This window comes from Cryptomeria japonica, chromosome 2 (genome assembly GCF_030272615.1).
Source record: "Cryptomeria japonica chromosome 2, Sugi_1.0, whole genome shotgun sequence".
Classification (NCBI taxonomy): Eukaryota; Viridiplantae; Streptophyta; class Pinopsida; order Cupressales; family Cupressaceae; genus Cryptomeria; species Cryptomeria japonica.
Window position 1 is genome coordinate 640,771,356 of NC_081406.1, and position 14,319 is coordinate 640,785,674.

Genomic DNA, 14,319 nt, shown 5'->3' on the forward strand with positions numbered 1-14,319 from the left:
TCGAAAAGACAACTTGCACACCTACATCATTCAACATACTTATAGATAATAGGTTTCATGCCAAACTCGGAATGTGCATAACTCTGTTGATTCCCTTTACTCGTCCATCAGGAAATCTGATAGTGACCCTTCCACGTCCAACTATCTTTAGGTGAGAATCATCACCCAAGTACACCTTTCCACCATCAAACTCTTCATATTTTGAGAACTAGTTTCGATGAGAGGTCATGTGAAAAGAAGTACCCAAGTCTACCAACCACACATCATCAGATGCATGGGCTGCCAAAGCTGCAATAAAAGTATCTCCATCTTCTTGAGGATTTTTGGAAGCTGAATCTGAGCCTTTCTTCTTCTTCTTCGATTCTTTGCAGTCCCTCCGGAAGTGCCCAGATTTATCACAGTTCCAACATTTCGCCTTGGACTTTCCAGGAGTCTTAGAACTCCCACGGGATTTGGATCTGCCCTTCTTTGACTTATTGTCATTCTACTTTCCTTTGTCATTGGATCTCCCGCAAACAGCAAGGGCTTCCTTAGATGAATCCAAAGTCTTTCTTCTCATCTCCTCGGATAGTAGCAAAGACACCACATCATCCATATGGAATGTGACTATAGTACTTCCGAGAGCCATCACAAGATGGTCCCATGAATCTGACAAGGAACAAAGCAGGGTCATACATCGATCCTCCTCCTCGATCTTGGCACCAGATGATGCCAACTATGCAATCAATAAATTGAATGCATTGAGATGATTAGTTACGGATCCACCTTCCTCCATTCTTAAAGAATACAACTTCTTTCTCAGGAACAACTTATTCACCAGAGATTTGGCCTGATACACAGACCCAAGACGTGTCCACAAAGAATTTGCAGTAGTCTCATCAAGAACATTCAGAAGAATGGCATCTGCTAGACAGAGTCTGATGAGACCCCTAGCCTTCCAATCCTTGATCTCCCAATCCACTAGAGATATCACTGTAGGTCTCACATCAAGTGAAGCAGCCTCCCATAGATTGCGGTCTTCAAGCATGTCTTCCATCTTGAGTTTCCACAACTCGAAATTAGTGCCATTAAATTTCTCCACCTCCACTCTATTGTATGAGGAACTTGCCATCTCAATCTGCAAATAAGATTCAGAATGCTCTGCACAAAAAAACTCCCACTCAACTTGAGATTAGCTCAAAAAACCCTACCCAACAACTAGGATCAAAAGTTGATCAAGCTCTGATACCACTTGTAAGGAAACTCAAGTGCGGAAACAACTTCCTACACTAATCTCTAGAGGAAAGTATTGTGCAAATTCTTTTAAATCCTTACAATTTCAGATTCGTTAACTAATTTAACAAAGATATTACAGCCATATACCATGCATACAGAAAATAGAGAATGACACAATGATTTACCCTGGGGAAAACGTTTCGCTAAAAAACCCCAGCACTCCAAAACCTGCACAATGTATTATCTTCAACACAACGGTTACAACACACTTGCAATGCAAGTTCTTTCAGGAGACAATCGACACTTAAAGACAAAATCCAGTAGCACGATATCATACCAATAATACACTCTCTTCGTATCACAGTCTGTAACCCTAAAAAATGCTTATGTGCTTTCCTTTTTAGGGCAACTTCCAAAGATAGCCGTTTTAGGGTTTTACCATTCTCTGAGAAAATAGGAACCCTAAATTTTTTTTCGAGGCGATGCCCCAAACCCCACAATTGAGGAAGAGTGTACAGTACTCAACTTTATCAGTTGCCACATGTCTTGCATGTCTTCACCCATCATTGAAATCTCCTAGAAATAGCTCTTCCGTGTCATAGGAATCCATCATAACCGTTTCAGCCATGATCTCCTTACACACAATTCAAGATGCTGACACATTAAGTGGAGTGACACATCAACATGCCAACTAGACATGTACACTCACACTTAATTACATTATTTGCAAGAAATACATTTTACAAAACAAATAATAAGAATAGGAATTATCCAAGGTTGAGACACCTTATTCCTAACAATAAGTGTTGACAAGTGATGACAGGTGTTGACATCAATGACAAAACCATATCAACATATCCAAAATACCAACATGTTTGTTAGTTGTGTCTTTTGTTGGTATATCTCTATTTATCTTTAGGAGTATGATATTATTTTTTTGAGTCAAGATATTGCAAACATTTAATATTAATCTTGACATACTAAGATAAAATTGTAATATTTTCTTGTATAAAGCATTTCCCTACATTAATGTAGTGTGCATGAGAACATTGTTAAATTCACATAATGTGGCAACTTTTATGTTTTTATATGTGGGTGGCCTATAGTTTAATGACCACCATGATAATCAAGCATTAGAAGGAAAGCAATCCTTTAATAAGAGATCAACTCATGGATAAAAAATTACTTTAAATTTACAAGTATATAGTTGCCTTGAGGGTTTTTTAAGTTAGTCTTAGGTGTTTGGCTAATAATGTCCCCTACATTATAAGGCTTACATAAGGGAGAATTTCATAGTGATTAGTAGTAGCTCCCTCCAATGTGTCTTAGAGTGTATAGATTATATGCTTTCTATTTCCTACACATTTCAACAATATAGAGGTGTTGAATTTTAAGGAAGAAGTGGTGGTAAATGTAGAATAAAATTATTAGTGATGGTGTCAAGAACATTTATTCAATTCCTTTAGGATTTATACCTATGGATAGTGAAGAATTAAAGCTAGCACATTGTAAGTTGCTAATTTTTTCTTGATTTTGTGTAGACGTAGAGTTCATGTATTGAAAAATTTCATGATGATTTATAGTAAGTCTCATCTAGAGGTCTCAAGTGACTTCATAGTTCTAATCTTTTTGTGCAAATAAGTTCCACAAAACTTAGTGTAGACGTATAAAAATGACCATATTCCTAAATGAATATTTAATGTTCATTTTATTCTCATTCCTCTATTTAGTTAAATCTAAATTAATTAAATCATCCACATTCCTCTATTTGATTAAATAAATTATTCAATTTATTTATTTAAATTCACTGAAGCCTTTCACATCATTTAATTAAATAAATCATTTTATTTAATTAAATCTCTTCTCTCTACTTTTAATTAAATTTAAATTTAATTAAATTGTTCACTCTAAATAAATAAATCTAATTTATTTAAATCCTCCACTTGCAAACACAATTGAAATAAAGCAATTTATTTTAATTAATTCTATTATCCCTCACCCACTTGCATTTTCCTACATCTACCACTTGCCTCCTAAACCCCCTTCCTAAATTCTTCTAGAACCTATCTAATCCTAATCAATTAGCCTAAACCTTTCAATTACCCCCTTTCCCTAAATTTGAGGATGTCACTTCTCAAATTTGGAGGAAAGTCTTCCAAAGGCATTAAAGCCTTTATGCCTTCAACAAGCTAACTTGTTGAATACCCCCAAATTTGGAAGGACTCTTACAAATTTGTCCCCAAAATCTTCTAAACCATTAATGGTTAACTAACCCTTGTGGCATGGTTAGAGACTTTTTGCCTAACTCAACCCTCATCTAACCATAGGGTCTCATCAAGCATTCATTGCTTTGACCATGGTTATTCCTTTAACCCTTGCACAAGAGTTTGTCCTTTGGGTAAAAGCTTTATCCAATGGGTAATCTTAACCTAACCTTAACCCTTACCTCCTAAGGTAACCATGAGGTCTTCTCAAGCATTTAATGCTTCTTACATCTCCTCTCAAGCAGTCTTATGTTGACAATTGTCACCATTTCATTGGTGAGAATTGTAAACATGGATTGATAACTTTCAATCTTGACCCTTGACAAGCTCATCCAATCTTGACCATCCATTGCCCTATTTCCCTATAAATAGAGCCCATTCCTTCTTCAAAATAATACAAGGCTTTATCATCACACTTATACTCATATTTAGCAAGCATTTAGTCTCTCTTTGAAAAAGAAATATAATTTAATAATCATTTTTAGAAGCATTTCCATTATCTTAGTTAATCATATAAACTAGTATATCATGTTAGGATAGTATTTTACTAATCTTTTCATCTTATCATCACTAGTTTAGTTCATATCTAAAATCATGCATAGATAGGATGCATTCATACTAAGATTGATCAAAAGCATCCCTCATTCTCATGATTGTCATCCCTAAGTCACTTTGCTCAGTGATATGAGATCAAAGGCATTGGCTTGAGGGGTCTTGTGAAATAGAGAACAATGGAACACCCCTTGGGAAGTTGAGCTATTCCACATAGCTCTATAACTTGCACCAAGAGTCCCATTGGTGTGTGGGCAAGTCTTTGAATTTCTGTAATTTTCGTTTCATTGGACCACTTTTCCTACATACATTTCTAGAACCCACCGTGGGGCATAACCCCATTTATCAAATCTATTTTTGAATAGGACTAACTTTGCAGGTACATGGGAAACAAGAATCGATGCATAGAGAACATCTCCTAGCGCATCTGGTTGATATTTCAGTGCATCTGGTCGACTGTTTAGCACGTGGAAACCACCTTTTAGCATGTTTAGGCTTAACGTTAGCGCATAACCATCTTACTGATTCCCGTAGGTTTCAGCGCCTGAATTAAACAACCCAGCGCATCCAGCAAATAGTTTAGCACGTAAAGGTTTTTCGCTAGCGCATCATGGGTTTCCTGTAGCGCATCCAGTCTATTCTGTAGTGCATCACAGGCATAAAGCATAAAACAAATTTGTAACAGAAGCCTAAATAGACTTGTAGAAGTCCACAAAACATTTTTTTCTACTAACTGGTTTTACTGTAGGTGACTAACAGTTTATTTGCAGGTTGGAGAGTTTATTTTACCTAAGTTAGGATTGAAGTAGTTTAACTTTTCTAACTTTACTAGGTTAGTTAAGTCAAAATTTCCTTCATTTTCTTGTTAGATAAAATTGAACTCACAGTTTACTTTGGGTGTCTAAAAAGAACAACAACAAAAACATTTCTTGCTTTCCTAGGAAAAAAACACATTTCACTTTGGATATCTATAAATAACCAACAAGTTTATTTTTGCAAAAATGTTTTAAAAAGAACCTCACCATCCTTCGGTGTTTAAAAGGATCAATTTTAAAATTTTGCAAAGTAAAAGAACCTCACTTGTCAAAAATTTTGAAGTAGACCAAAAGAGGGAAGTTTTTCCCCTTTATCCATTTTCTTTTGTTGACCAAATCGAACTCTTTGCTTTGTTGACCAAGTTTTTTTTACTAGCTTAGAAAATAATTGATTTGAGACATAAAATAAACACCATGCTTTTTTTTGGAGCAACATCTCCAAATAGACTTTAGCAAATCATTGCAATGAAAGAATAAAAAGAACACTTGTGTGCCTTGCTTTGAAAGTGGAAGGTATATGCTCTCCCCTTAACTAGGTGATCATAAAACCAAACCACTCTTACGCTTTCCATGTTTTAAAGCATTTTAAATCCTTTAGCAGGTCTGCCCTCCCGAGGAGCTAAAAACTCTTAAAGCCATTCTTTGGCCGATGTGAGGGGAACGACCTAAGTGGGGAACGACTTTGACGCTAAGTTTTTGAACCCACTATAATCAAAAGTGGAGGGTGACGAAAGTCCCTTTCAACGGTTTCGTGCTGCGATTAGCCTTCACCCAGTATCTTTACGATACGTAAGACCTTTGTTCTAAAGGTTGGGAAGCCTCTTGAGAGAGTTTATCACTGATGGTCGAACAAGAACCCTGATTACGAACCTTAGCCTTAGAAACTTTGGGCTGAGTCAGTATCCAGACATTTACAATATCATAGTGCAAGGGTGGGGAAGAATCCACCCCCAAGATTACTCACCATATATCTCCCAAGATAACTACTCAACTGTGAAGCAATTCACTTTGAGTTAATTTCTGGCAAAAGGCAAAAAAATGGGCGCCCCCTAGGGGGTGACAAGGTTGTTTGAGCTGACAGAGTATCGAGGCTAGTGGGCTATGGTATTGTTGATGACCCTTGAATAAAGAATCTAATTGAATTACATTATCTGTATCCAAACCTGTCAAAACACTAGGGATTTGAACACATCCTCGTAGAATATACACTCTTTGTTTAGAATAGGCAAAATGGTTATCTTTTTCATGTTGTGTTTGCATTTCATACTTCAGAAAATCATCCTTAAAAATTGAGAAAAAGTTAAAAATCACAGAAAAACCAACAAAGTCAAAACAAACAGGGTAGTTTAGCATGTAGAAGAAACATTTTAGCACTTAGAAAGCATCTTTTAGCACGTCCAAGCTTCAACATAATGCAACAATTCTAAAAAATAGTGCATGAGCAATCTAAGCATTCAATAGCTAAAACTTAGCGCTTCCAGAAAACAACTCAGCGCTTTGGAGCAACAGCTTAGTGTGTTGGAAGCAAACATTAGCGTGTTGAGCTCAAAAGTTAGCTGGTCAGTAGGACATATTAGCACATAACTTTCCAGACCAAGTCAAAACCAAACAATTCAAGTTAGTGCGTCAAAGGGGCAGCTTAGCGTGTTGAGATCATTCTCTAGCGCATTGACAATATTGGTTAGCGCATTGGGTCTCTGGCTTAGCGCATAGTCAAAACTGAGAAAACGGAGAGCAAACATAAACTTTTTTGAAAAATAAAAAAAAAATAGTTTGGGAAGCCATTTTCAATCCTCTCTCAACTCCTCAGGCAGAAACTAAACTATTGCAAAAACCAACAAAACAAGATATTCTTAGAACAAAGTTGTCAAGTCCAAAACTAGCTAAGGATTAACACATTTTCCTATCAAAATCAGGTAACATCATCACACACATCAAAAGGCCCTCCAATCAAACAAATTGTATCCTCAAAACATACTTATTTCAAACTAAAGTTGTCAAATCAATTTTCCATATCGAGAAATCTCTTATTCCATAACATTTGACACACTTTGTCATGAGGGGGCATCTAAACCTTCATTTGATAAAAGTAGACTTAAGTTTCCAAATAGGGCATCTTAATCCAAAACAAATCAAAGGAAACCATTGATCAACTGTGCATGACTAATCCTCATATTCTGAGAAGAAAGAGTATTCATCACAACACTAAGTTAAGGAAACAACAACCTAGTTCTCAGAAACTTGCTAAAAGGAATAGGTTTCTATACATTAATCGCCAACTCTTCAAATCTCATCGTGCATTCCTCCGTCATATGTGCTTGTATCTTCAAAACAAATCAAATGAATTTAATAAGGAACCATTGAGGAGTAGAGCATTCTGCCAAAAAGTGGCATTCAGCCAACACTTGAATCACGAAGGAAAGATCAATCTAGCTTTCTTCCCAGAAATTTGCATCACTTACAACATACCTCGATTTGAACCACCAACCCCGAGAAAAACTTCGAAGAGGAATTCATCCCATTTGTCAGAGAAAGTTTCTACTAGATGCCCGTTGTCACTCGTTCTCAATGAAACAAGCAAAGTGAACCACAACCAAAGTCCAACATGGGTTGAAGATTATCAAATCCTTTCGAATATCCAAATCTAGAAGACAGAAATTTCTGAGGAACTCCTCCAAGAATGTCAAGAAAGCACTTCATTTCAAAAACTTGTGGAAAAAATCATGGAGGCAAACAAAGAAAAATACTTACTCATGCTAACAAGCAAAGGAGTTAGGCTCCTTGAAGACTTTGATACTGACATATTTAGGACAAGGTCTCAACATTATGCTTATCAAGAATGACAAAGAGATGAGGAAGGATGCGATCCAGAAAAAACATACATGAGCAAAACATACCTGAACAAAACATACCTGAACAAAACTATCAGAACCCACACATACTCGAACTAGAAATAACGAGAGGGATGAACTCTTTCCTCGGCAAGCAAATGCACCCTTGGTTGCTCTCATACAACAAATACAAATGCTACAAAGACAAATGTAGGACATGCAACAGGGGACAATAGTAGTGTACTCATTAAACGGAATTTGTCCTTACCCTTTTGACAGAAGGTTAAACATGATACCTTTTCCCCCAAATTCAGAAATTCCCAAATTTGACAAATATGATGGGAAAAGTGATCCTCATGATCATGTTCAGGAATTTTTTACCATGAGCTTAGAATTTTCCCATGATGATACCTATTTGATGAGGCTATTCCCAAGAAGCTTGGGAGAGAAAACAATGGATTGGTTATCCAAAATCACACCTCCTGTCAGATCCTTTGATGAATTAGTCAACAAATTTATCACTCAATATTCCTACAACATTCAACATGCCATCACCATGCTAGATGTCTGCAATACCAAACAGAAAAAAAATGAAACATTCATGGTATTTATTCAATGTTGGCGACAAATGGTTTTGAGATATCCTCAAGATGTGCCCAAAAAGGAAAAGATTGAAATTTTCATTGACAATTTTGAATAGCGAGATGAGTTACATACTCAAGCTCCAATGGATACAATATTTTACCAAATTGATTGAAAATGGCATCCAAGTAGAGGAGGCATGTGTAAAAAAAGGAACATTGAATTTCTTCAAAGAAGGAACAAATTCATCCAACTCTCATTACAATAACCAAAACAACAACAACAGCTTAGACAAATCCAGGTTCTGGACCAAAAACAAAAATACTGGAAATGAAGGAGGAAATGAAGCTAATGATGTGAAGTCCAAACAACTAGTGTTGGCCTTATCAGGAAATCCTCAGGCTATCAATAATCAAAAGGGTGCTAACTAAGGCACTGTAGCGTCGTAAATTGTACGCACTTGCTAGGGTGGTACAATTTCACACCTAGTTTAGCACCCGCCTTGGCGCATTTTGCATTTTGCATTGCATTTCCCCTTTAGCACTTAATTAATTAAATTAATTAGGTCTAAGGTCCTATTTTATCATCTCCCATATCATAAAGTTGGGCCCTTTCATTAAAGTGTGCCCCTTTTAATCAAAAACCCTAATTAGGTCCTATTTTGAACTTGGGGGCTTGATTTCGGGGGTCAAAACATCTCGAAATCACCTGTAACTTCGGGATTCTCTCTAAAATCATCATATCTGACGGCCCTGAAAATTTGGTGAAAAGTTGTCGGGACCATGGCGCCCGTGCAACATGGTCCCGGACATTTTTCCCGAAATTTTAGGAGCACGATCCAATCATAAAATAAAGCTTAACCCCAAGAAATTGGCGGGATATTCAATCTCTAGGTCGGCCAAAATACGAATTTACGACCTAGGGTTTCATACATAAAAGCTCTCTTTCCTCATTGGAAAGGATCGGATTTTTGGCTTTCAAGGACCTTCTATGCAGCGAAAGAGCAGATCTTTGAAGACTTCAACAACATTCAACATCATTCTATCAAGCATCTATCAAATTCATTCATTCATCCAATTAGGGCTTGGAAGACATTGAAGAACAATAGGAGATTACCGACTGAAGATTGGCTTGTACTCCTCCCTTGAGGGTTGGGTTTCGGGACTCGGACGACGCCGCAGGTTGCAGATCCGGAAGAAGCAGACTGAGACCGACCTTTCCACCCAATTTCAGTGCAAAAGACCAGGACAGGGGCGTGGGGCGCCCTGGTCCTGCCAGGACAGGGGCGCCGGGCGCCCTGGTCCCTTCTGGACGCCCTGGTCCTTTCTGGGCGCCCTGGTCCCTGAGCGCCCTGGTCCCTGGGCACCCTGGTTCGACAGCATTTTCAGCATTTTTGATAGCTTTTTCCAAAGTGCAAAAACAGCAGTTTTCGGAGCAGTTTTAGGGGCAGAATTAGGACAGTGGCGCCCGCGCCCCCGTCCCGAACATTTTTAGTCAGATTTTAACTCCGGGTACGCATTTTCATTCTTGTCTTATCCTTGTGTTTACAGCTTTCCATCATTTAAGTTCAATTCTGCAATCTTGTCATTAGTTCCTACTTGCATTTTGAGGTTAGGGATTGAACTTGCATCATTTTATCTTTCAATTTCAACAAAGGAATAGAAATCCTAATAGATATCCCGTGGCTCTCTCTTTCACAAAAAGAAGTAGCCAATTGTGCGATATCTCTAGGCTCTTTCGTATTCCGTAATGTGTGTCAAAAGGTAGGATTAGGGCATGTTAACCTAGTCTCGCTTTTTCCCCTACACATTTTGGTGAACCCGACGTGAATCTATCATTGCTTCCTCTTGCATTGCATTTGTTAGATCTAGATCTAGATTTAGTGTGTTTTCATTTCATTTTCATTAAAAAGAAGAAAAAAAAAAGTGTGTTTCTTTGCATGGTGTGTTTAAATTTTATGCAATTTCAAAATGTTAGATTTTTATTTGCAAGATGATCATATTTGTGATGATTATGAGTTAGATGAAGCTTTAGATGAATTTTTGAAACCTAAATATACCAAACCTTCATTTTACCAAAAACTCATAAACCTTGTTACTATGCCATTTAGATGTGATGAGAAAGATAAGTCAAATGGTTCCTCTCAAGGGTACATTCCTATCAACTCTTCCACTGAATCTAGTAACATGGTTGTGTTCAATAATCCCCTCTATGAGGAAATATCTCCTTTTGAATCAAAAGATAAACCTTTTAATAGATATGATCATGCTTTGTGGGATGATGCCCTTGATGCCTTTGTGTCTCCTAAAAAATGCTCCCTTCATGAGGATCCTTGTGTGCAAGAAGATGACATTATCCCTACATTTCCTAGTGATGGCCTTTCCTTTTCCAACAAAATTCCCACTAGAGATGATGAATTAATGATAAATGCTTACCCTTCTCCTAAAGTTTGTCTTACCCATAAGCATCCCTTAGAGAAAGAAGATGAAATAATAAGCAATTTCCTTAATTCTCTCTCCCCTAAAGATCATATTAAACATATTTTGAGGAAAGAGGATGAGTTTAACACATCTATTGATGCTCTCCCTTCTAAGGATGAGGAATTAATAAGCAATGTTATCTCCTCTCCCGAAATTGACAATACTTCAAACATTCCTTTCAACCACTTCACTATTTGGGATGAACCATTAGAAGAAGGTGTAGATTATTCTCTCTCCCTTGATAATTTCTCACCTTCCTTGAATCTCAATTATTCTCCCTTTCCTCAACTTGGTTCTACTCATAAGGAAACCCTAGTTCAAAGCAAGATGGTTAACATTTCTTTCAAAGATCTCCCTCTCAAAAGTGAGACTTTAGAGAGTAGTGTTGATCCTTCTCCTAGAGAGTTTATTCCCCATGTAGATCCCGTGATGATAGAGGATGATATGACCTTTCCTCTTCCTACTAGAACATCAATGCCTACCCCTTGCCTCTCTCCTAAAATTGATTTAATCCGTGATGAGATTTTAGTGCAAGAGAAGACTATCAATAATTATTCCAACACTTTTGTTCATTCCTCTAAACCATCCTCAATCAATTTGATACATGTGAATGAGACACCTAACAAACCTCTCTTCACTGTCCAAGGTGCTTGTCCTTCTCAAAATTCTCAACCTTTAAATAAGCCTATCTTAGTGGTTCAAGGCGGTTATGCTAATGATTCTTTTTGCACTCCTAAGAAACCTATTATTACTGTGCAAGGAGGTTATTCTACTAAGAGCCCTTATGAGTATGCTAAGCAAATGACTAGAGAGAGTTATCATGCGGTTGCCCATACCTATAACACAAGAAACAATAGGCAACCTAGTCCTCCTCCAGTTATCCCCACTTTGCTTCCTCCTTCCCAACCTATTCTTCCTCAAGCGCCTCGTATTTCACAAATGGTTAGTAAGGACTATGATCTCATAGAACAACTTAAAGCTACCCCTGCTAAGATATCTCTTTGGGATTTGATACAAACTTCTTCTGTTCATCATGGAATGTTACAAGATGCCTTGAAAGATTTGAATGTTCCTCCACCTAATATATCTAGTAATATAGTGTCTTTGGTTAACTCTGTGATGAATCCTAAAGCTCAAATTGTGTTTACCCAAGATGAGTTGCCTACTGGTGAAATTCAACAACAATATGATCCCTTGATGATTGTGGTTATCATAAATGACACTGCTATAAGAGGAACACTGGTAGATAATGGCTCTGGCCTTAATGTGTGTAGCATTAATCTATTGCATAAGATGAATGTGGATACATCCCTTATTGAGCCTGACTCTCATCCCATTCGAGGCTTTGATAATGTGGCTAAGTCTTCATTAGGTATTATCACCTTACCCGTCACAGTGGGACCTGTTACTTTGCCTACTCCTATCCATGTTATGTCGGGAAATCTATCATACAACTTGTTATTAGGGAGACCTTGGATTCACAGTATGCAAGCTGTCCCCTCTACATTGCATAGACAAGTTAAATTCATTTATAACAATAAGACATATACCTTGATAGGCGATACTAATCTTCAGGCTTGTTTGCAAACATCTACTTCCAAAGGGAGTTCTTCTAAGCCTTCCTCTTCTAGTAATGACTCTTTGAACAAGATACCTATGGATAAATCATCACCCTCTAATAATCAAAATTCTTTGGATGAGCCTAAATCTCCTGAAGAAGATCCTTCTGGACTTGAGTCTACACATGAAAAGGCTTTTGATCCTGAGAAGGTTCTCGCAGAAGACGATTGGGGATCTCTTGATTTTAATCCCACCTTTGTAGGTGAATATAGGGTTCCTCCTAGAGATCTTAAAGGTAAAAAGAAGGAAGAAACTAGAGATCAATCAGTCTTACCTGAATCTATGAGCAATAATTTTGTGGCCGCCTCTCAAACTTCTTCTCCTCACACCTCTAATTATGAAGAGTTTGATTCTTTGTCTTATGAAAAACCACCTTCTCTTCCTGAAATGGCTGATCGTTATGGTCGTGGTTTTTGCATTTTTGCTAAGCATGGGTATCATGGAAATGGTTGTGGCGCTCATGAACAAGGGATAAAAGTTCCTCTAGAGACTAATTTTCACAATTATGCCTTTGGACTTGGCTATAATCCCTGCAAACGCACTAAAGCATCTAAAAGACCATCTCTCAATGTGAATGCTATATTTAGTAGTGATGATGATCTCACTTCAACTAAATCATCTTCTACTTCTATCAACTCTCATTCCCCTCATAAGGAAATCTTGGCAATGAACAAATCTCTTTATGAATCCCCTCAAATTTCTAAATCCACTTATGAATCTTTATCTCCTATTCATCATAAAGTCCTTTCCTCCAGGGATAAGGCTCTAATAAATTACACTCATCCCTCTTCTAAGAGTTCTTGTGACTTTTCTTCTTCAATTTTATACATGTTTTTGATCTCAATTATAGTTGAGCATTTAGCATGTCATATTCAAATACCTCATTCAATCTATCATGTCTTTAAATAACATTAATGGCTATTATGTTGCTCATCATTATGTGACATTGGTAGCTCATTTACTGGGGGCTCATTGTCATTCATGATGGTACAATTTCAAGTGCAATCATATTTTTTTTTTGAAGCAACATAATAGCCTAATTTTCTTGTTCCTATGGGGACAAGAGTGATTTCATACATCTCTTCTTTTGCTTATGTCCAAATCTCTCCCTAGAAGATTGTGTAAGTCCTTCTCATTGAGGCAATGATCTTTCCTTATTTTTATCTAAGGATCCACTTTTTTTCCTATTTTGTGGATGGTGTGAACTTTATTACTTGATGTTATGCCTTGTACGCATTTGTTGTTGTTTGTTCAAGGATTCTCTCTTACAAGAGGTGTAAGTCCTTGACTACAACCTCTTTTGCACTTGGTAAAATACATCTATAATGAATTCACTCTCCTAATTGGGTTAAAAAGAGCGTCATCCTTCATTAAGAATCACTTTCACCTCACAAAAGAAGGAAGTATTGCATTCTTATTCTCTTTGTCTTATTCTAGAAGATGTTATATTTGTCTAACTCATGGATCACCTTTTTTTTCCTTTCTTTTTCTTCTCTTTGCATTTTGTTTCCATGTACATCCCTCATCTTGTGTTAGAGAACTCTCAAATCCTCACACTCTTTGTTGTGTTGGAATTGAGATTTAGTCCTCTTTCTTACCAAATGATTCTCCATTAGTTTTTGATCTCATATCAAATCTTCTTGTGAGCATTTGTCATCAATATTCTTTAACAATTCGAAGTGGTAAACATGATACCCTGTTTCAACTCACTAAAATTAGCAAGCCGAAACAGGGGGGGGCATATAGCTACCCTCGAATTTTCATCACCTTCCTTAGTAAGCATTAGGTGATTTTGTGATCTAACATGTGGTTTTGTAGGGTGCGGTTCCTAACTGTGTACTGCAGATACCGCTAGGGGCTTCGTTCGACAAACTTATGGATATATCCTTTTTCAAATAATGTTTACTTTTCTGTACTTTAGCTTGCATATGCACGTAGTGTTCATATGACCGCTAAAGTG